The sequence below is a fragment of the Anticarsia gemmatalis genome, chromosome 17 (assembly GCF_050436995.1).
Source record: "Anticarsia gemmatalis isolate Benzon Research Colony breed Stoneville strain chromosome 17, ilAntGemm2 primary, whole genome shotgun sequence".
NCBI classification, from domain to species: Eukaryota; Metazoa; Arthropoda; class Insecta; order Lepidoptera; family Erebidae; genus Anticarsia; species Anticarsia gemmatalis.
The window spans coordinates 5,819,192-5,841,058 of NC_134761.1; the positions used below are offsets into that span (position 1 = coordinate 5,819,192).

At 33.3% G+C, this 21,867-nt stretch overlaps 1 protein-coding gene across 1 annotated transcript in view; it reads right to left on the reverse strand.

Moving 5' to 3' along the window:
* The window catches only part of LOC142979746 (ADAMTS-like protein 4), a 99,553-nt gene that overhangs the window by 14,308 nt on the left and 63,378 nt on the right, over positions 1 to 21,867 (reverse strand). The window lies entirely within an intron of this gene.

Below are 21,867 nucleotides of genomic sequence, written 5' to 3' on the forward strand. Positions count from 1 at the left end.
ATAGTTAAATAATTTTCTGAACAGACATTTTAATTAAATGGGACTATTTTAAATGTTGGCATTGGTTCGTGTTGTGGCATACAAAGGAATTTACTAAACGAATTTTAAATAATGTTCCAAAAAAACCACAAATAAGTATCACCTGCGATATATTTTAGCCGAACTTCTCTAGGTACTTTAATTTTAGCCTTCTGCTTGGTCTTGTTGAAAGACTGGTGATCTATGTATTTATAATTTATCACTTGATATAATATGCGTCGTCCTAAAGCGTAATAAAGAAATACGCATTTTATATCTTAAACACTAGACTTGTAGCTTATCATCAAATAAAATTCGTCATTATCAGATTTAATAAATAACAGTAATATATTAAATTAATGCATCATAACTGATTGTTAGTCATAAGCAAGTTTACATAGGTACCGTGAGCAGGTAAGGAAATTGTGTTATTCATATCTCGCGCAAAATTGACATAGCGAGATAATACGGTCCCTTTTTAACCAATTTAGGGCAAGCAAACTGTTATGGTTAGGGCGCCTCGAGGACGAAGTAGGTAAACTTTTACAATATTTATTATATTTTGTAATTGGCCCATTTTTGAGGCGTTTTATCTCGTCTGTCATAGATTAAATAATAAACGACTGTAAGTTGCGACACGGTTGCGGATAGCAATCTGTTATGTTCTACGCGGTCGGATATTCAAATTAACGTAACGTTTGGGCCCAGGCTGTTATTAAGAATCCGTCATGTGCAACTGCGCCCTTAATCGGTCGTTACTCAAAAATAATTGTGAACAAATTAAAGCAAAACGAAAATAGAACCGTTAACCTGTCGAAAAAGGTAGCCCGGAAATTTCAGTAGGTAGCAATCACGATACGATTGAAATATATACGATACTACGATATTTAGTATTTTAATTAGCTTTATGTGCCAAATTACCTACTATTTTTATTCGCAATTATCATTCAATGTCTATTTTAGAAAATCTGTAAGTGACTAAGAATGTTGTTGACTACTTGACTCTAAAATTAAGGAAATACCTAGAATAAGAATGTAATTAAAGTTTTTAAATGTATTTAACGTTGGTAAATGTTGTTATATAGGTAAATTAAAATATTTTCAGCCAATATAAAATGTTTGCAAATAAACCTAGTTGTTAGTCACACTATTTGTTTGTTAATTAATAAGGAAAATGAGTTAAAAATCGCATGCTTCTAGAAATCGCAGTAAGCGAGAGATAATTTAATAAGCATAAACTTATCATTTATAATAAATAATTATATTATCTAATCTCTATGACATGGAGGAACAAAGCCTGAAAGTAAATATTAAAAATATAGGTCTGTTGCAAATGCAACTGTATGCGCATCTAACGCGACTGACCCAGTTTAGCATTTCTGTGCTGATAAGAGAAATTAGATAGATGAAGTGATAACCGCCTTACCTACGGTGACATTGAAGTCTGGCAACCTTGGAAGTTTTGGCTACGCACTCAAATTTTGTAAAAACTAACCACGTAGTGGTCACTTGTCAATAGTTACGCGAAAATCGTGCCGTACAATTTAGGGTTTTAAATTATTCCCGATTGAATAAAGAAAACTTACTCTTATTTTTGAATGCTGGGTTACGTTTCGTGTATTGATTTAATATTATTTTTTTATTGAATAATCTATTAGAATAAAATAGCACTTATGTATGTAAATAGTCTTAAATAAAAACTTATTTTCATAAAGTTAAAAGCCAGTTTCTCTTGAACACTTTATTTGTAATGTGATAAGTGCATATTTTAATGTTCTGTTATCTTGATTATTGATATACATTCAACTTTATGCTCTACTTTTAGAAACTTTTATTTTTCTACAATTTATTAAGTAGGTAGGTATTGTACACAGGTGTTGAAATTGGAAAATTGCATAAATGAAAGTAATTTTCTGAAATAAATTTAAATAATAGCATATTTGTCAAAATTATTAACTAATAGTTTTAAAATATTTTAATTTATCTTGTTCCGAGGCTTTGAGCTCAACTATTTAATATAGTACTGTTTGTCTTTATTTACACACTTTGAGAGATAAGTTACGACGACACAATAATAGATTATTTTTTATCGCAACATCATTTCTATAAAAAATAACACTGAATATAACGTGTAACACGCGCAAAATCTGCGTAAGTTTGATAAATAACTTTAAGAAAGTATTTATTAAACCGTTAGAAGGATAATAATTAGTATTTTACAGTAATAAATCTCATAGAGTTCAATTTAAAAGAGATGAATCATTCAGATGTAAAAGCCGCGTGGAAAACACAAATTATATATAAAAACAACATCCAAAAGTCGTACACTTCACATAAGTCCGTTGGCTGTTACGGTTTATGCCGTCGCTGTACGTGAACAAAAATTGATACGCTATTCAAGCGTTTTATCAGTTCCGCATTTTCGCGCCAATTTTCCGGATCGCGCGGGAATCAAGCGGGTGCACGGTCGGTGGCGCGGCCGCGCGCTCTCGTCGTGGACTGTGTCGCCGCCGCGCTGCGCCCCATCTACTACCTTACGATTTACGAGCGTGACGCAAAAATGGACAAAATTTGTAGCTCTACGCTCTCGGCACCGCAAACCACGTGTCTCATCGAAGATGATAGTGTACAACATACTTATTATTAGCCTGATTTTCCATGGGTACATAGGGGTACGTGACTAAAAATGTGTTTGAATTGGTATTTAGTTTTATTTTGTACTTAATCGTACCCTGTTAATTATACTTTCCAGGTTGAAAATAAGCGATTATACAAAAAAAGGGTAATTTTATAAAAAAGTTGTTCTTCAAACAGCATAGAGATTTAAAAGCCCCTAAAGAGTTTTCGGGTCTTTTACGTAGCAGGTACAATTTAACGTTGAATGTTGGTAAACCGATATTTTGATAACCCATGCTGTACTATTGACAGGCAAAGATCCCCCAAACTTCCAAACACATAAATCACACTTCTGTGAATCCTATTCCCACTAATTCAAAAATGAGATCTGATACAATGCTATATATTTATGTATTACCTATTAGCTGTAAGTACAAATAGTGATACAATGTTATGAGAGTTTGTCATAACAATATCCTCTTAAACTTGGCCGCTATTCCATCACGCGCAGGAAACATTACGATATTGTGCGATTGATCCACTTAGTGAACAAATTGCTCATCGGTCAGCTACAAACATATGTATACGTCTACGGATCTACGTGTTTAAGTTACGAGAAATGTATTGCTGATTGTTTGTTCAAGGCTGCCCCAGTTTTCTTTATAAAATATGTTAACATCTTGAAATAAAGTTTTCCAGGGAATTTTCTTTATGTCTTTATTGCTTACCACATGTTTTTGCACCTGTGTACAATATCGTAGTCTAGATTTTACTATACGCAGACTGCAGAAATACTATTCCCCTATGTAACCTAGATTCTACATGTTCATTCTTTTAACATACACAGGAAGAAATTAATTTCGAGCTGTTCTAATTATTTACGTTGAGTTTTCCACCATATGAAATGTAGATCACCGTAAAACTAAACTTGTTTCTTTAATTAAGACTTCGTCAAATTTCTAATTAAAGCGAACTCTATCTCAGCAAGTTTCCCTATTGTGCCAAAGTTCGGAACTTGATCTAAGTTAATTAAGACACAATGATGACCAATTTTATCCGTAACACGAACAAGACAGGGAAAGTCTTAGCGGTACAAATTCCTAACTAAGTACCCGGTATCTATTAAACTAGACATAAATCTTGGGTAGTTGCGACAATATCAGATATTTGAATAAATATGTACTGGTACGTCTTAACTCGGTGGCGGGTAAATGCACGATAAAGCTCTCCCGATAACTTGCATTTGACAGACAGGTGTAATTAGCCACTCTACTCGCTACCGGCAAATGGAAGCGTGATGATAACGGCCGGAGTCAGAATAAACAACGATGCCCTTCGCGATTACATCTGATGCTTACCTAAGTGGTTAAGTGGGATTGCGAAATGTTCCGATATTGATAATATATGTCTCACTCTTGCCGGTACAGCTCAGCTGTATTCTTGGGTAACATTGTATGAATGGACTTGATTTTATGAATGAAGTAGACAGCTATCAATGAATTTATTTTATTATCGTTTCTGTCTTGCCTTTGATTACATAGTTTATTCCTAGAACTGCCTGAGCTAATCATAGTAATTTAAAGTGTGCCACTGAAGTATATAAAATCCCGAGGGCAGTGCTCTACTAGAATCATTAGCAAGGCTCGTTTGACAACGAGTTATGAAAACCGTCCTATTGTCTACAGATAACATCACGATAACACGTTGCTGGTAAATAAATGACCACTGCCGGCCCCACGACACGCGGGTTTATTCTAAGAATTTACTGTTTTGAAAATAAAGGTTTTTAACAATACGCAAATTTACCGCATTGGTATTGGTCCCTAATTTTTTTTCCGAGACAAACATGCAAAAAATGCACCAGTATCAAATTTACCTATCCATTTTTATTTGAACGATAGCCCGGAATAGTTTGGTTTTATATTTCGTCTACTACAACTTAAATAGAAATACAATTCATCAATGCCACAGCTGTATCCTATAAATCTGCTTACTGAACACATTATACATCATATTTCAAAGGACACCCCGCAAGCACGTGTGCGAATTTAATAACACTTATCACATACCAGTGAGAAACTGTTAAAATGCCTCACATTTGACATTACAATTTGATATCCTATGCCTAATTGATGTTGTATTTGGACTAATAATTTGTTTAATGTTTATTTTATTATGTCAATGAATGCTGAATTGTCAAAATTCAAGGTTGGACGAAAATTCTTTCAGTGTTAGATAGCCCATTTATCGAGGAAGGTTATAGACTATATAACATACGCTACGGTCATTAGGAGCGGAGTAGCAACGAAAAATGTTATAAAAACGGGGAACATTTTTACCAATTCTCTTAGGTGACGCAAGCGAAGTTGCGTGGGTCAGCTAGTAAATAATATAATTAAAAAGTTACTGAAGTCCAGTCAATTTTTTACATGCATCAATTATTATTTAATATGTACCATTTAAAAAGTAATTCCACAAGTGTATAATAAAGAAGTCAGAAAATAATGTAATGTAACCGGTAGGCTACCCATATGGCATCTTGTACTTTTTGTTTCATCAAAGTTTATTGATACCGACATTTTGTCGCGGTGACAACAAAGCAAAGATTTCCCATAAAAGGTTCAGTAAACAGTCGGTTGATTCGCTCATAAATCATCTCGTGTATACTGATGGAACGTAATACGTATGTTTTCACAGATACCATCGAACTAAAGACTAATCTAGAAGTGGAATTTATCACGCCTAGGTACCTTCGCACACATCTGTACATACTACATTAACGTCTTTGGGTAATCTCTGATTCATGAGATCAGTGACTTTTGAAGCGTGTTACGATTGTTTTATTCTCGATTGTTTGTTTTTTTTATATCTTCATCAAGAGTTTTTATTGCAATCCAGCAGACAAGTCTAATTGAGCGCGTAAATAATGACTTTATGAATTTCGTGGGAGGTTCATATTAATTATAATAATATTATTTTTTGTTCATAATAATATACATAATGTACATTTATGTAAATTGATAGTCTCATTACGCGCGATTTCTCATAAAATTACGTAACATTCATTTCGGCGTTGTCACCAATGATGATGATTGATAATACATTATGTAAATTACAGACTCATAAACACATTAAGGGTTACCTGCTATACACTATTAAGTGCAATTTTGTGTTATTTTGTTTGCATATTATGATAATTTCACACTTCTGTGAATGGCGTATTTGTAGAATTCATTTGAGACGCGGGTAATTGAGGACCAAGTTACTTAAAAATAAGTATTTGCAACATTTATGTGTGATAATGTGTAGAGAAATTATATATTAGGTAAATATTTGTAAAATTTATCTACATAAATGACCGATTTTTATGGAATTTGTTTTTATTAATATTAGCTTATTCAGGTCATTACCTTAATTTATTAATTATTTACATACATAATAATTAACGTACGCAGTGATATGTTAATCGTAGATCTTTAGCGTGAGCGTAGTCGTAAATATTGTCTCAGCTAGTAAATGATATCCATTCGTATTCTCACAAGCCCTATACGGCGAGCACTGAACTCGGAGACCTTGGTCAAAAATAGTCTAACGAATTTAACCAAATTTACACGCGACTAACACAAATTTGTTTAGAGCTTATCTCAGTGTCTGTGATACACAATAGCACATTTTTCTCTGTACCTACGGTGATTGAAAAGCTTCCCATAGTCGGATATGGGTAGAACGGATCTAGAAGGTAGGTAGCGATCAACAATGCGTGTAATTGTTTTGCTGTAATAGCTTTGTATGTCATTGCTGACAGCCATTGATGTATTGAATACTATTTTTGAATGACAGGCTTTGGTTAATAATTTTATAGATTAGTTAGTCATATAGTTTCGGGTTGATATTATGATAAATGTAGTTTTGTTTTAATTTATATAAATATTTTTGAAATATTTGTCACACAAGGAATAAATTTGTGACAATATTATAATGACAGACATCACCTGAAAACCATAGGTTTGTATTTATAACGGTATCTTATCCGCCCATTGAGCGGTAGGTACAATACTTCTTTGCAAAAATATTTTTGGGGCCAATAAGGAAGCAAATCCCTACGCCGAAAAATGTGTAAATGGGTCGGCATACCTTCTTGACATGTTTCGCTAACAATTTATTTATTTAAACAGGAATGATTCAGCCGGTAACACGTGATATTTTTGCGTTTGATTTATATCTCACTCGTCAAAATAGAGCATGTCAATAATAATAAACTCACGTTTATAAATAGAGACATAGTGATAGTATGACGGCTTTAAACCTTTATAATCTTTAAAAATATATCATAGAGTGAGATCAAATGATTTATTTGAGTAATTATGTGAATAACATCCAATAGGAATGTTAAGTAACACCGCATGCGTGTGCGCATGATTCAGACGATTATATTCGGTCAATGCGCTAACACTTGGCGCCAACGTATGGAGCATCATCGGAATTTTCATGTTGTAGTCATTGTACAAACTTATGGCTTAATAATCCGTCAAATTGAACCAATTAACGTTGTAATTAATTATCGGATGTGGGCTTAAGGTTATTCGAGTATGCGTTGTACCTAAAAAAACTTGACCACAAGTAAGATCGTAAAATTAAAGAATTGCTTCACCATATGAAAAAAAAACAGAAGAAGAAATTTAATCGAAGTGGTAACTATAACTTGTTAATCGTATTCGATTCAATGTAATAGTACAAAAATTCTACAGTATACATCCTTTAAAAAAATCATTTATCTTCTGCACTTTGTTCTCTGTTATATTTGACACTAAGTATGACCTTGATTTATTAAAATAATATTATCATTATTTTTATGGTAATCAATGATCAAGATATTTATTGTAAACTCCGATGAATTGCACCAGTACCATTCCTATCTTACACATATTACGTTGCATTATAAAGTAATTAATACCGTACTGATCCGAGATTTCTTAGGCTATGATGTAATGTATCGAACGAACATACTTATTCCGTATACATCTTGCTCTTTGAAAATGTGCTAGTATGCTATCATTGTCTGAAACTAATTAGTTGGCAAATATTTTGGCATACCTGTGATATCAGCCGACATACGCAGCGACAGGACTTTGTGTACATTCCTGGCATTTCTTATCTAATCAAATTGTGCATTTGTCATACATTGCAAATAACAAAATGTAGCGCGTACAGTTATCGTAATAACTAAGACATACGAAATGAGGAAATATCTTGAAACGTTCTGTTTGTCTTGTTACAATGAATTTTTGCCAGGCTTTATGTGACAGTTTATAAGTAATTAGAGGTAGTATGCAAGTATATCATGAATTATGTGAAAGTGAAATGGCTATTCATGTAGTTTTTGAGAAAATATTTTGCCTGCTTCACGCGTAAATTGGGAAAAAATTAGGAGGTGGACAATTTACTATATTTTTTTAAACACAAACAGTTCTTATTCTGGGATATGAAGTATATAAATTAGTTCTGTACTTATAAAACAACTATATTGCTGTTATAAAAGTTCTATCAAAACCCCAAGGTATTTCAGATAGTTGGGAAAGTACGTAGAATGTAGGCTACATGCTGTCACGCGAATCTAAATGTTTGTTATACTTGCATACCTAAATAGATATTTCAATCTGTAGGTAAATGGGTTTAATTGAATCTTTTATCATTATGTAAAAATGATTTTCTTTAAAATTATATTTTACTTCTGCAATATTGGTTCTTAATAAAAAAAATGTTTCCTGATTTTGATATAAAAATAATCTTATATCTACAAAAACACAAGATTTGTGCTTTATTTACAAAGCTCAGATAAAGCCCATAAGCAGTACATGCAATAAACATCGTTTATCGATACACTTCGCCGATACGCAGATAACAAGTGCCCAACTCAATTGGTATATTGTTGTATTAAGATTGACAGCTGTCAAATTACAGATAACTATCGAGCTAAACATTCACTTTGTGTCTGTAGTGCATACAATTATACGTTGTTACGAATTACATTAATCAAAATCAAGCGTGTGCCATTTGTCGGTAAATATTATTTTAGTGAATGACATGTAGGAAGATAAATTATCTGTTTGACGTATGTATGGTTGGATTCGCACCTGTAGGGCTAGTCATTTCTTGAGTTTTTCTTAGCTCTGTATGTTTTATTTTTAAATCATAGTTGCTATTTATTACATGACCGGGTATTGTTGAGAGCACAATAAACGCCGTAAGGGGAGAGGTTATAAATCGCATCGTAACAATTTATTTTGACACTGGTCGTGGAATTCCATCTGTTATCACGACCATACCGAATGCGGTCGAGTTGATCTCCTAATGCCGATTATTTACAGTTGCTTGCAAATAAATAATGTCTACTTTATCACTGTGTCGAAAAGCAGTAGCACAGGTAAACTGTAGGGGAGTAATAATAATCCTGGTTTAAATCAAAGTTAAGTTGTATTTACGATGTTCTAAACTGTAGCCCGCCGCGTGCCCCAGGCGTGCGTACCTTGTCTATTCAATTATATGTGTAAGTTATCCTTATACACGTATGTATAGTCAACAAAAATTATGTGAATACCTAATATGGCAATACAAGATTCTAAACGCCGTTAATCTTGATGTTTGTCTCACTTAATGTTAAGCTACGCTGCGGGTCTCTTGATAATCTCGAATTAAGTGATCGTTGTACAGAGATGTAAATGTAAAATACGATCCTTTACTAATACGCTAATTTAGAGACGACTAGGGATGTATTATTGATATTATAATGCAGAAAACTACTGTATATAATTTTGTCGTGATTCGCAGAAAACAGGTATTATAGTAAATATGAAAATCCCTGGTACCTACTAAGTATACTGTAAACTTTGTAGCGTACGGATTGCCGAGTAATTATTCAGATGAGAGATGCAACTATGTAGCTTAATGGAAACACTTTGTATGAGAAATACCAGTCAGTCGAATTTTCAAATATACCGACACTGTAAAAGGGAAGACTTTGATGATACATCGCCGTCAACCAAACAAATACACTAGATAATAAAAATAGTATATTTTCTAAAGACTAATGGGATAAAAGTCTGCAATAAACATTGCACGGTTACGCACTAAAACAGAAGTTATTTTCAACACTAAACACAGACTCAAAATATTTTGCATTCTTTGTAAATTTACGATTACATTTATAAAACGGCAAAACCACGTTTTTGTGATGTGTTTTCGGAGTGTTTGTTTGAACTCGGAATCTGGCGGAAGCTGTAAACTGAAGTCAACATTGGCCACTATTAGAAGGTTAATAGGCAAACATGTGCATACTATGAAATACTGCGAGCCAAAGTTACTCTGCCCGTGACTTTGTTCACTTTGACCCACTTTCATACTAACCCGTAATAGTGACCACTGGGCAGAAACCTCCCAAACTAGGCAAATTTATTCTAATGTTTGTTTAGTTTTATTGCCATACGCAGAAACAGAAGTTTCCTTCATTAGCACCATTTACGCAACGGCTTGTTTTGATTTATTATAGTCACCTTATGATACACGTAGGACGTAATTAATTCATAAATGTTAAAAATTTTGTCAGGCTGGATTTCTTTTTTATAGAATGAAAATAATTACATTGACTATAATTATTTCATGCACTATTAGACGGGATTTCTTAACATACCATATGTAAGCATTTGTTACGTTAAGTACGTATGATAGATTTCGTATCTATCATATATTTTTGTAAAGTACATCTTTGAGAATTTAGCATATAATTTGGGTAACAGACGTAACAGTAAATAACTGAGAGGTATTAATCTTAAAAATACTCAATAACATCAGATTATCTGTATACTCAAGAAAATCGTATGCTCAATGAGTCAATATCATCCAAATCCACAGAAAGTAAGCAGGCAATTTTAAACCCACGGGATGTGACGTAACAGTGTGCTTGCGTCGCGTTTTATGCGAGTTTTACACGCAGACCCATTTCCCTTAGTTGACTTAGGACTGCGGCTTGACAAGCAACTGACAGCGTTTTTCGCAAGGGTTGACAATGTTTTTCTTTTATTTCAGATCACGAGTGAAACACATTGTGTTGTATACCTTCCATTTAGATTAGAGGTATAACCTTTTACGTGCCAAGGCTGGCACTAAATTTATGTTGATGCGTATAATTTACTGTAAGTGATAACTGATAAGTTCTTAAAATATTTTTACGATACAGTATAACACACAACTCACAAGTAATATACCGTATCAAAACATTTGTTGCTTCAGCAGTATGTCCAAGTAGTATAATTCGATGTATCGACGTATTTTTGAACAAGAAAAGTTTCCCTGTGAATGGTAATAAGCTTATTCGCTTACTATACGGGATGAAAATGATAAGTAAGCTTTGGCTATCTGCCATGCAGTAATCAGTTCGTAGATTGTGCAACCAAACTATTAACAATGTCAATTTTAATGGGTAAGTCTTGCAGTTGTCAACGATTAATGATTGATCGACATGTTTAGAGTTCAATAATATTGTAATGTATTTGCTTCAATCGTTTGTCGAAATGCTTGTTACTTGTCAACCTTCGCTGACTATTTTGAAACCCGATAGTGACTTTCTGGATGTTATTATAATTCCAGATGATATTATACAAATAATCATTCATACTTTATTTTTAAACATTTTATATTCTCATTTTTCGAAAGAAAGTTGTATAGAAATTGATGGCTGACGAGAGAGACCCCTCTCTTTAAAGGCACTTAGTACCTACTACAATGTATAATATGAAACAATCAACGTTTAAGAACACCATCACAAAAGGTACTTTACCTTTCAAGTAATGACGGCAATCAAGCGAAGTTTATAGAAAATTAGATGAAATAAAATACAATTTTTTATAATGATAATACTATAAAATTATCTCGTTCCAGTAATAATAAAGTTTATGGTCAATTCGCGTTGTAATATGCGGTCTAGCGAGCAGCATTAACTCCATTGTGGCACTTTTACTCTTAATAGAGGCTCATTTTATCTATATTAAAAGCTCTTTGTGAAAATTACTTTATAAAAGAAACAGTCGATCGAATGAAATAAAACATGCGCCGACTCAAGTATAATATTGATATTTAAAGAGCAAAGCTAGCAGTAGACAAATAATGAATGGAAAGAAAACATTAGTTACAAGCGACACTAGACCTAATTAAACCATTTGGGAAATAAACCGCAGACCATTCTTGTATTAATTACTTTTCTTTTGAAAAACGGTAGAGTGAAGAGCTTCTGTTTTCTGCTGTAATTCTTCCTAGGATTTAACTGCTGAGTAAATTTTTATTACGTTTTGTATATGTTTCTGCGAATAATTCCGTACAACAACTTCAGCTATCATCGACCGTGTAGTTTAACATAATGGGATAGAATTTACACGATCGTTTGCATATAATATGTTTAGTCTGTACCTACGTAATTCTGTATTTGTCGGCAACCTAAGATTTGTGTAATAGATATGTTTAACAACTTTATACCAGGTTTGCACAATAATATTATACTTAGTTAGGAATGAACAGGGGCAATTTATGCATCGATAAGTTAAGATAATCCTTACTTATAGTAAGACAATTATAAAAGCAATAGTGAACACGTGATACAACAGATTACGACGATTTAGTGCTACGATAAACTTTTAAACGTAGTAATTTGTTGTTTGTTCTAAATTAGATATTTGTCTAATAACTCATCGCTGTTGAAGCGTAGCAATGAATCTCCTTGTAATGTCACTCATTTTGGAGGGCGTCTAGTCTAATTTAATATAGTAACTTCGTAAAATATTATAATGAAAATGAGCGGGTGCATTGTTCCCAAGTTATTAATACCCGCGCAACTTCGCTTGCGTCACATAAGAGAATCATAATTTTCCCCGTTTTTGTAACATTTTTCACTGGTACTCTGCTCCTATTGGTCGTAGCGTGATGATATATAGCCTATAGCCTTCCTCGATAAATGGGCTATCTAACACTGAAAGAATTTTTCAAATCGGACCAGTAGTTCCCGAGATTAGCGCGTTCAAACAAACAAACAAACAAACAAACAAACAAACAAACAAACAAACAAACAAACAAACAAACAAACAAACAAACAAACAAACAAACAAACAAACTCTTCAGCTTTATAATGTTAGTATAGATTTCTGTTAATTACAGCACTGTTAAAATGTTCAAAATCTGCGTAATGAAATGCGTGTTTTATTCATGATGTTTACTTGAAGCGTGTAAAACTATTTGAATACAACCCTCCCTATGCCTTTTAATTCCCTTCATCAATCTATACCTACATATAAAAATCTTCAGTTTTTGAGTGACTGACTGACTGATGGACAACACACAGCCGAAACTACTGAGCGAAGAAAGTTTAAATTTGATGTTTTGAGGATTCCTCAGAAAGTGTAGAGGAGATCTAAGAGAGAATTTTTGAAAATTTCATATCCTGAGGGGTGAAATTCCACGCGAACGAAGCTGCGGGAGGATAGCTAGCTTAGTGAAGTATAATGCGTCCTCTTGTTTGTAATAGACTTCTAACGGTGTATTGTAGACACGTTCTTTAACATGTACTGAGTATATAATGTTGTTGTTTGCGGTTGTATCGCCCGCGGCGCCGGGGTGAAGGTTCGAGTGCCCGCTCGGTACGTCGTTGTAATTTACCAATTAGTCACTGTGATCGGACACTCACGTTTCACGCTCGCGCCCTTTAACTACCATTACTTACTGAATGACTAGTGTTTTGCTATGACCAGCATTGTGGTCAGCAATTGCATTAACAGGTGCTATGTTCAACACTTAAAACGGAAGCTTTCGTTATAGAGTATCAAAATAATCGGAAAATCTTGAAGGAAAAAAAAAATGACACATGTAAACAATAATTAAAAATCTATAAGTTTATGAGTTTTCCTTAACTAACGTGTGACATAAACATGCTTATGTATACATGGTATTGAAGAACTAACACACCGGCGGCGGCGCCATCAGTGTTTATACACTTTATTTGCGGTTCATTAAGTATTTGCTTCTTCTATATAACTTAGTTTCATCTCCTCTCACTATATTATTATGTAAAATCAATAATTCCGACTTTATTCACTTCTACATCGTAACTCATATTCAAGCAGGGTCAATTTATTTGCTTAGAATATTTAAATCCTAACGTTTCCGAATATATCTTCGACGTACAGTCAGACCACCCACAAAGTATCAGGGTTGAATGTGTTTAGATTTATCTGTCTAAAATAGGCGCTAACTAAATTACTTGTCTGAGCGATACTTAAGTGTATCTTAATGCAGCATAGTACGCGGCTTTGAGGCGGTTTTACTTTCCGTAATAATTTATAGCACGATGTTTGCTACTCACAAAAAGGTTAATTCCTAATATCAGTTTCAAAACATCCCGTTTTGTTGTAGATATCAGATTTCATAAGGTTTATTATATTTATATTTCATACTGGCTTTTAGTATTAAGGTGTTTTAGATTGTTGCAAGAAATTTAAATATTTTGTATTAAAGTTATGTTTTCTCATACGGGAAAACAAATTAAGTTCTAGATTTAAGATTTTAATATTTAGTTTGTAATATTTCTATGTCAGTTATATTGAATGCTGTGCATTGTCTCTAATAGGTAGATATAGTAGACGCCCATTTATTTCATTTTTTATGTTTTGTTTAAATGTTTGTGTTTATACTGTTGACACGCCTTTAATAATAAATAAAATTTAATTAATTTTTTATTATGGATGACAATTTAAATCTACGATGCGGATCATGTCATCTTCAGGCCCTATTTTTATTTTATTCCAACCATACCTACTCTACATCTTACAGAAGTCTTGATATTTTGATCAATAGCTGTAACTGTAGGGTGCTATATTTACCTTGACCATGATTGAATGTTTACCAAAGAAATATAATGGGTTTCCCATTCCTGTATACGAATTCCTGTGGTTTTCCCTAGGTAACATTGACATAGAGGTTAAAAATAGTTTTGAATGCCGTCATCATTCTTCCGTTACGTTCCCGCTAGTTCTACTATTGAAGTATTTAGTCCTTGATTGTTACGACGGTGATGTAATAGTGATGGTATAGTCATCGACTCGGTATGGGTTTTGTAAGTGATTTTATATTTGACATACAACAACCATATACCTACTAGTGTCTACCCATACACATAAAAGTATGTGTAGCATTGGATAAAAATTTGCAAAATTCTGCAAAATTACAAAAGAAATACATTCATTAAAATTTTTGGTTTAGTGCTATGGATGAGATCTAAACTATTTATAATTGAATGGAAAATAAGTACATGAAATGAACATTTGTAAGGATAGTACAAAGTGGCGTTCTATAGTCTTTGGCTACCCCTACGAAAAGGACGTGATTTTATATATGTATGGGTGTATGTCTTATTATTTTGTAAACTAAGACATAACTCGCGTGTTTTACACGTGCACTTTAAACTTATAAATCTTATCAATTACAAAATACAAACATGAATGAACCTACTTCTTAAATGGCATAAGATTGACCTAACTTCTTAGAAATATCTTGTTTAGTACACCGCTTATGACACGTAGGAGATACCGTTAATTAATTTATGTTCTAGAGTTTAACAATGTTATCGATAGCGTTTCATGGACCCTCATGGCGGATATTAATTTAGTTCGTTCATCAACGTTCAAATCGACCTGACGACCTGTTGAAAAATGGTCCTTGTGGAAATATGGGTCAATTGAGAACTTGTGTTGCTACTTTACTTACGATAGTTAACTACGTCATGATATCTATAAAACAAGACTTATATAAATACAAGTGATTTGTAATTTAAATGTTTTATTAACGTGTAATGTTCTTTAATAGTATTCTCTTCGTAGTAGTATTCTATTCCCTATTTAGATAGTTCATAATGGTTATATTGCTTCAGATTGATTTATTTTACGTACATGCATAAAATCACGGCTTCTTTCCCATAGGGGTTGGCAGAGACCAGAGAACGCCGCTTAGTACGGTTATTACAAGCTTTCTTGTAAGTAGAGTTATTTTAATTGAATACAATTAAACTAGTTCCCAATAAGGAAACAACTGCCTAAAATAAAACAGGGAAGGAAAGTTAGTTTCAACTGTATACCACTCTGTACAGTTTTAAAACAACTACCTATAAGGCAACACGATAATTAACTACCAAACATTTGTCATTATTAATTGGCTAAGTAAATAGAGCCTTAAATTCAGATGCAATAAACAGGACGTTTACGAGTTCGCGTGCTTCATTACGTGGAGTACGGACGAAAGTGGTTAACGTGAAACCATCGGCAAGTACTCGCCTACACTCACCGGACAGATAAGTGCCCGTGTTTCTAGCGGCACTTTCAATTATGCATGAGCCCACTTTTATCTGACTGCTTGACGATCTGACAAATTATATGGCAGTTGTTGTTAACGTAATTTCTTAGGTTTCCGTGGACGCAATCAATGTTAGACTTTCACGAGCCAGTATGGATTACAGCTGAAGTTGGCTTAGCAATTGTATCGAGATATTTGTTTTTAAAGGGAATATAGCCATATTATTTAAAGTAATAATAATGTTATAATCGAAGTTTACAAGGGCAACATTAACAGAATAGAACACCTATCAGTTACATTATCGTCAGTAAACTTTTGTTAATTCTAGGAAATTTAATACCTGCTAGTGTCTAGGCACGTCATTCTCGTACATTTTTAAAGAAATAGCACATTTTGTTTGCCTTGTTACTTTATGTACCTAGCTGTCTAGTTTACCATGTGTAGGCATAAAACACGAAACATATTTTTTGTAAACATTGTTTGCAATTGATTAAACAAAGTACACAGTAATAAATATACCGTTAGGCATGTATGAGTAATAAACATCGTTTTTTGTTTCGCCCAGACCAATTGCGTACACAAATTAATGTCAGATGTAGCTTTTTATTAAAATAGAACGTGTGAGAGTCCATAATTTTAAGACAGTAAATGATATGTGACTGTCAAATTGAAACATTGATATTTTCACAAGAAATATTTTCCACATAATCATGATATCATTTTAAGGTATCTTAGAAATGAAACGATAACAATCTAATAGAAAATGTCATACATCGTTATTTTTCTAGCACTTTTTCTATAATGGAAAATTGTCAATTGATTGAAAAGGTCTGAATCGTGTCCCCTTTCTTTTGGTTATTGTTTTGCCCTGGAATTCTAAATAAAGAAGAAGAAAGTCTAAAAGATAAATGTTTTAAGACGAAATTATAAAATAATAAAATTTAGACAAGCAAAACTAAAAGGAAAACTTTTTAAAATTACCATAGTAAAATATGATCTCGAAACGGTAATTTCTTTACATCACATCTTTGAAATAAAATCTGTAATAAAAAGTGAAGCAACAACTAAACCCATACATTATTAGCAAAATTGCTCACTCCAAACAACCAGTAGTTAGTGTTCCGACGGATTGGTAATAGCTGAGCGATAGAAATCGAGTAACAAGTCATACCGGCATCAAGTAGAGCCGGCTTGTCATTAATGTACAATTAATTTGTCGTTCTTGCAAAGTAAATACTGCTGCAGGCAAAGCAAGAACTACATGATAATATACTCGTGAATTTTTCCAATACCGCCTTTTATATTGACTTGTCAAGATTATTGCGATGAAAAGCAGCAATGAAAATGTGAATGATATTATGGTGCGTAATTTTACTGGTCTTAGTACGTTGAAAATAATTTTGCCATCTGCTTGAAATGCAATTGCATTAGTTAGTCTGTCAAGTCCACCACTTATAAATCTGATGTATAGGTTAATTTAAATATCTAGCGGTTTGGTGTTGATATCATAGCCCTTATTTTCAGAAACACTTTGATTCACTAATATTTTAAGCAACTTTTCTAAATTCATAAAAAAGGGCACTATAATGATTTGAAAAATGAGTCGATGGAAACAAAGCAATCAAGAACGGAACATTTAAAACGCCATTCGAGTGAGTCAATCTTCGATAAGTTTGTGCCCATCTGTGGTCCATTGGCGAACTGTGACGACGCGGTCTTCGTCTAAAGTTCGCCGCTTAATCTGTCAAACGATGACTAACGTTTATCGTAGTAAAGATGTTTGTACAGCTAATGTAAAATATTTGAGGCACGAGATGACGCGCGAGCCTATGAAGTACTTTGTACGATATAATTATATGACGCTTTAGAATTCCAGCGAGGCCTCTATTCCTTTGTTATTTCTCTAGGTTGACCAAATTGTATTTTTGCCATTTATATAATATCCCATGTCATTGTAATCACTGGGTCTTTAACGTAGTATCTCCTCAATCATAAATACATACTTAGGATCAAAATAGGGCCAGCAACAGAACCAATTTTAAATTTAAAGAGACACGCCTCAAAACCTGTAATATGCACTTGATTTATAAAGCCAAAGTTATAGACACCCTTGTTTGGGAGAGTGTCTGTAAATTGTTGACAACAAGAAGGAAGCCAGGGGTCAGCTGAAACTGGTCTTACTGTGGTCGCTGGGCAATCGACAACAATTACTGTCAGAACAATGGCAACCGATCTTTCGTTCCGTTAGGGGCCCGCGGCCTCTCGGTCAAGTGTGGCCAGATTTTGCAATGATACTTACATTACCTGTGAAGGTATTCGCCCTTTGGTGGATGGAAATAAATTATGTTCAGCGTTAAAGACCTGTGTAAAATAAGTTTATTGTAACGGACTATATTTTGTATTGAACTCATTTTTGAGTTGTTAATATTTTATCTCGATCGATTCTGAATCACTAAAATCTTCAATTGCCTTCTTTGTGATCTTGAATCACAAATTGCCATAAATCGACATAAACTATTTAGCACAACCGGAAGACGGTTGACGAAAAACAGGCTACTATGATGACTCAATTGTTTTCAATCAAACCACGCGAGGCAGTTTCGGAACATTAATCCTCGGATGAATGGAAATGTCTTCTGAATCGTTTTCCGATGGACAGAAATGTATATTATGGTGCCAAAATTAAATGTTAATACTTATAATGACGTCAGTAGTAATCCGCAACCACGGCCAAATCCCATTCTAACACATGTACGAAGGCTGAGTAGATTTAACTAATGTAATTTATATTAAATGTACGTATGACAGATGTAAAGATTTATTGCGTCAGTGTGAGGCATCACGGTATTTTTGGTAGCCCTATGGTAGTTGCTATAGTGGATTTTAATTATAGACCATGATTGTTATTTAATTCAGTCTCTACTACATATTATTTTTGTAGAGCTTTAATTTGGAAGGCTAGTTCAAGAAGCACCCAATATCTTGAAGTTATTTCTTTGGTACGTAATGTAGAGGAAATGCAAAAACAAAAAGAAAATGGTTGGCCTCGTGAATGATCCTATTACAGTCAGTATATCAGCTAGCCAAAAAAAATGTTTTTTACCACATTTGCATGAAAATATCTACTTCTACTAGTATACAAGTATACATATACGTATTGTTCTTTTATTTCGTTTAGATTACATTCACAGATAATAATATTATTTTCCTTATACAATCCCCAAGTTCCGTTTCATCAGATATGCGGTTTTCAATTAATGAATTACACGTAATATTGACTAAATCTGCTTCTATTAGTACTATTATAATTATCAAAATGTAATAGCCATTTAATTTTCCGATTTATTTTTATACAATTAAACAAAAACTTAATAACACGCTTCGTTCCGCAAAAGAGCGAGCAGAGGTTAAGAAATGCGCGGTTCTATGAACTGTACAAACTTATTTTGCCTCATCGACATTCATAAATCTCACCATACATGTTATTATAATAGATACCTTTTCAATAGTAGCAAACGAAACATCAACACCAAAAGTATCATTTGATCTACCATTATGGGGTGTTAACAATATTCGCTCCATAAAATGAGAAGTACTGAGAACTTCATAATAAGGTCTCTATAAGGATCATCTTTCCTTAATCAACGAACGGAGTCTACGTTACAAGAGTAAAGTAAATATGCCCAGACTCTTTATAGCACGTACTAATTAGCCATTGTTTAAACTGAGCCGAAGAAAAGCTTGTTCTCATTTAATGACGGTTTATTAAACCTCTACTACTGCTTATAAGGACCTAGTCTTTCTATTCATTGTTAGTACTTTGTTTAATAATATTAATAAAGAATAAATGATTTTCACTGCGTCTGCGGGTTTCAGATGTATAATAAAAAGTGAGCTTATTGTATCTAAGAATAGTTTATAGTGGTTCGAGTAGTGTTCTTATTCATGCTATGTTAATTACAGCTACAATTCTGTTCAGCCAAAGGGCTTCTAGATTGAATAGTTATCGTCGTTGAAAAATGCACGGGACTCCAAGTGTACCTAAATTTTATCATGACAACATTTTTAATAAACATGGATGTCGGTGACAATAAATTAGAAAAAAATGCTGTATGAACACGATAAGCTTATGATAACTCCTCGATACAGGAGAAATTTGTAATTCATTATTTTCTTTTACAAAATATTACTTTAAGGTGGTGTGGTATTTTAATCCTATATTCCACCTTGTTATATCCGAAATTCAGTTATATAACTTAGTCTAATCTTTTGGTAAAATGGGTAAGACAAATGGGCTAGACGTATGAAATATACTTAATGGTAGTCCGAGATAGTTTGCGTCACAGATAGCTTGCCAAAATTATGACACCTGTTATATTACCGTAGATAATGCTGTCTAAATCCTTTGTGCAAGGTGATATACGTTTGCGTACCCTAAAGGCGTGCACTTTCGAAAACGAAAATTGTAGAGTAAAATAGTTGTCCAGTGTTTTGATTTGTGATGTTTATTTCCAAAGTTATGTTACAAGGTTCTCGAAAGACAGTCTTAGACTATAATGTTAAGACAGATATTTTATGGGTCAGTTAATTTTAAGGAATGGGCAAGAGACGTAGAGGCGTTTTGAAAAATAAACCCAGGATATGGTAAAAACTAATATTAGCAGGTCTAAACAAACCCCTTTTCAGTTTTCTTTCATTACTTTAACTTTGCAGAATAAGCAACTAACTAAACATAAATTGTCAATTTCGATACGGCTATTTACAACATCGTCTCGGGCAGTTATCAATAAATGAATTCGTAATTTAATGTCAACGCTACATAAATGACATTTCAACTACATAACTTCGAGGCCGTTAAAAAAAAGCGCAATTAAACAAAATCTTCCCAAGACGTTCTAGCTTTACCTAATACAAAATACACAAAGACTCCCATTGCATAAATTATTATCTTAACAAATAGTAATCGTTTTTCGTATATTATTTTTCTTGTAGATACATCATAATAGTCGGTTGCATGTTTGAAAGCTGATTGAGATAGGAAGTCGAGTCAGGACTCACACGAACCGGCCGCGGGCCAACATACGCACCGCACGCACTGATTACTATAACCTGCAACTAAGTGTATGTTTGTAATAGGCTATTAGAAATCGCAAGAATATTCTACGGGAAAATAAGTTTACTGATGCATCTCTATTAGGTTGGCTGTATAATTTTAGTTGTTTGTATTTAAAAGGATAAAAAAATGTTAATGACTAAAATAATTAAAGTTAATCGTAAGGTAAGTCAGGATTCATAGAAACGAAAGTTAAGTTAACGGTAGAATTGTAATAGGCGGTCGATACAATTGGAGAAACATAAACAATACATTTTCTTTTACAAGAAAGGCTTATATCTATTTCCTCGAAAACGTGACATTTTAAACAACACCTTAGTGTAGAGCTATTAGAATCAGAAACCTACATCAAAGTTTTATAGCTGAAGTTCTTCTTTTAAAATATAGTTCAAATAAAAAAAGTAACACTTAGAATATTATTTTCCTATACCTACTACAACAGAATTTACTATCTACGTGTTTTAAGTGTAAATAAAAATTGTAACGGATAGGAATAACACTATCTGTCTATTCGCCGACAGATGGCGCTAGTAACCTCCGAACGGTATCTAATAGGAAAGCTCAGAAGTCTCACATAGGCTAGTGCCTACTAGATGGCGTTGTCATAGGAAAAAAAAAATGTCTTGTTTTTAATTCGTCTTTAAAGGTTGGCTCTGATTTTACTTCCTTTTGAAATTTAGGCTTCAAAAGTATGTATTTTAAAACATTATTTTTAATAAATATAGTGATAATAATAG